The sequence below is a fragment of the Belonocnema kinseyi genome, chromosome 4 (genome assembly GCF_010883055.1).
Source record: "Belonocnema kinseyi isolate 2016_QV_RU_SX_M_011 chromosome 4, B_treatae_v1, whole genome shotgun sequence".
Taxonomy (NCBI): Eukaryota; Metazoa; Arthropoda; class Insecta; order Hymenoptera; family Cynipidae; genus Belonocnema; species Belonocnema kinseyi.
Genome location: NC_046660.1, coordinates 99735833 through 99739040, shown reverse-complemented (window position 1 = coordinate 99739040; position 3208 = coordinate 99735833). Strand labels below are relative to the sequence as shown.

Sequence of the window (3208 nt, the reverse complement as noted above, 5' to 3'; positions counted from 1 at the left end):
GAGGGCGCATACTTTGAATAAAATATTTGTTATCATTCTCTTGAAATAAATGTGTTTTTTCTTGAAAAAATACCGGTTTCATATGTATACACCTGGTATATCAGACAACAAATTTGAACGTTTCCCTTAAAAATTAAGATGAAAAAATAATTATTTATTATTTAAAGTAATTAAAATAAAATAATAAGTATGGCAACGTGAACCTCCATATTCTGAATTTTCAACGTAAATTTAAGTTTTCAATATTTTACTTACTCTTAGAGCAGATGCTGAACTATTATTTACTGAATTTTATCTTCCCAATAATCTATATTTGAAGCTTTGTTAACTCATCATTTGTGGGGTAGCCACTGGACGGAAAACCGGGAAATGTCCGGGAATTTTTTTTTAACCGGAAAAATCCGAGAAATGAGTATGATAGTGAATTTATTTATTCACGAGGAATTTCACAAATTTTTATAAGAACCATCTATCAAATCACTTGCAATATCACAAATATCAAATCACATAATATATTTCAATTAAAAATAAACTCGATTTCAACTTTTTTTAAATGTTAAGTTTAGTTTTTAACTGTTTTCATTCCTACATCATTTATTTCACAACGCTAATTCAAAAATCTTTTACTTGATAATTTTTCGATTTTATATCATCATTTTTAAACGTAAATTTTTAATTTAAAGCATTTAAAAATAAAAATTAATTATTGGTTTTTAAAACTAATCTGTATTTCGAGTTTTAAAAATTGTACAAAAATTATTTTACAATATGATTCTAAATCTGTTTTAAACTGCACAATTTACAGATTTTGACGTTAAAAATTCAACTTTTTCAATACGAAAGCCCCAATAATTAAGCAAATTGAAATGTGCTGATTCAAACTTTATAAAATAATTTTAATATAAAAATAACTTGAAATTAATACATTCATTCATTAAACGATTTTATTTTATTAAAAATTCTTTTTGAATATTGTTTTAGTCGATAACATTACATTTTTAACCCATTCAGTTCGAAAATTTTTAATTAAAAAAATGTCTGAATGAGCAATTTACATCAAATATTCAAAAGTAAACAATTTGAAACTGAATCGTTTGAAATAGAAAGCCTTGAATGGTAAGAATTTCAGAGTAAGACATTTAAACTTTTAACTTCACAATAGTTATTGCAACGTTAACTAACAATTGAAAATTATTAATTTAAAAGGACCAAAATTGAGAAAATTCAAATTAATTTTGGTATTTAATTTCTTTGCAATTGCGAGACGAACTTTTTTAGGTTCACATTTTTATTGTGTGGAAAAATGTGAAGTATTGTATTTTTAACATTTTTATCAACCTTGACATGATAAACTTCTAATTTTTGTTAAATTGGCAGCACATTTTATATTTGTACCGTTTTTATTGAGTTGAAAGAGATACCGTTTTTTTTTTAATTGGAAGAGAACATTTTTTTATTTTTAAGATTTTTATGGTGATTGAAGAAAGAATTTTTTATTTTCGTTTTTTTTTGTCTGAATTAAAAGAGGATAATTAAAAAATATAGAAAATTGTAATTTTTGTTGAATTAGTAGTACATTTTATATTTGTAAAGTTTTTATTGAGTTGAAAGTGATACAGTTTTTTCTTTAATTGGAAGAGGCAATTTTTTATTTTTAAGATTTCTATTGTGTTTGAAGAAAGAGTTTTTTATTTTTGTTTTCTTTAATTAGAAGATAATTAAAAAATTTATATTGTTATTGAGTCGGAGGAGAGGAAGTGTTGATTTTCGATTTTTTCCTGAATTTAAAAGAGGGATTTTTTTATTGTTATGGTTGTTATAAAACTGGAAGGAAGCAAATTCGTTTTTTAAAGTTTTTTTAAATGGGAAGATGCACTCATTTTTGGATATAGTTAGATAATATCTTTGCTGTTTTTAGGAAGATATCGTTTTTTAATTGACCCAAAGAGCATAACAGTGAAGACGATTTTTGTTTGGCATTAGGGTCGATCGTATTGATTTTTTTTGTGTTTTGCAATTAATTTAAAAGATATTAATTTATTTTTGATTAAAAATACAAATTAGTTGTTTTATTTTTTATAACCAACTGACTAAATGGATTTATCAATAAGACTATGTGAATCAGTCTTAACTCATACATTTTAATTGATATAAATTCATTACAATCTATATTATCTAAGGAAACTTTTTTTTATAATGTTTTTATTGAGTTGGAAGATGAACATGTTTCATTTCTTTACACTTGTATTAATGCGAGTTGAAGTTGAAGATAAGTGTTAATTTAGAGAATTTAAAACGATAGCGCGGATTCATATTTTTTAACCAGAGATCTTTGTACAATTCAATTGATCAAAGTGTGAAGGTTTAGGTTTTGCAGTTTAATTGCACTTAATTGAAAAGTGTTAAAAGCTTCTATTTTATATGTGTCAATTATTGAGAGTTTAAATAAAAATTTCCAAATTAAAATTAGCTTAAACTTTAATTTAAATTTCACTAGTTACAAACATTTTTGTACTACAAACGCACCCATGATTGAAAAGATTTGGCGGGGAATCCCAAGTCATGAGCCCAGTACAGTCGGTCAGATGGTGTGATCGTCGCGAGTTCGACTATAGATGGAATAGCTCGGAAACCTTCGGGCGTTTTTAGTATAGTCTTTTAAAATTCTCGCAAATCCCTGTTGCAGATATCACTAGTGGTACTCATTTCAATACACATTCTTATCTAAGAATACTAAAATTTCTTACATTTCATACAACTTATGTTACTTAAAAATCTGACTTTTGACTAAAAGTTTTACAAAACTTTTTATTGACCATTATCACTTTTTCACACTCACCATTTCATACAGTAAATAAGACTTTTTCTAAACGTGAATACTAATTTTTGCTCGCTCGAATTTATAATAATACATAAAGAAATATCATCATCTTTTATCATAGTAGGAATCTTTATAGCAGTACCCCGATTATCCCTAAATTCTCACATTTTATTTTAATTATACATATAGAATGAATCAAATATTGATATCAAAAGTCTCTGCGTGCACTAACGATAGGAGAATACATATAATCCATAGTGAATTGTGATATGCGCAATTTGCTCGATTACAATACGAGGGTGGATTGATAAGTTTCCGGCCTGACCAAGAGATGGCGCCACTAGGCCTACCTTGAGGTGGCGTTCTATAGTACCATCCTTAGATAGC

General features: G+C 26.3%; 2 protein-coding genes across 2 annotated transcripts in view; one reads left to right on the top strand and one right to left on the bottom strand.

The window, feature by feature from the left end:
• The window catches only part of LOC117171777 (RING finger protein 17), a 585549-nt gene that overhangs the window by 207881 nt on the left and 374460 nt on the right, over window positions 1–3208 (bottom strand). The gene's annotated exons all lie outside the window — the stretch shown is intronic.
• The window catches only part of LOC117171780, a 168930-nt gene that overhangs the window by 134359 nt on the left and 31363 nt on the right, over window positions 1–3208 (top strand). The window lies entirely within an intron of this gene.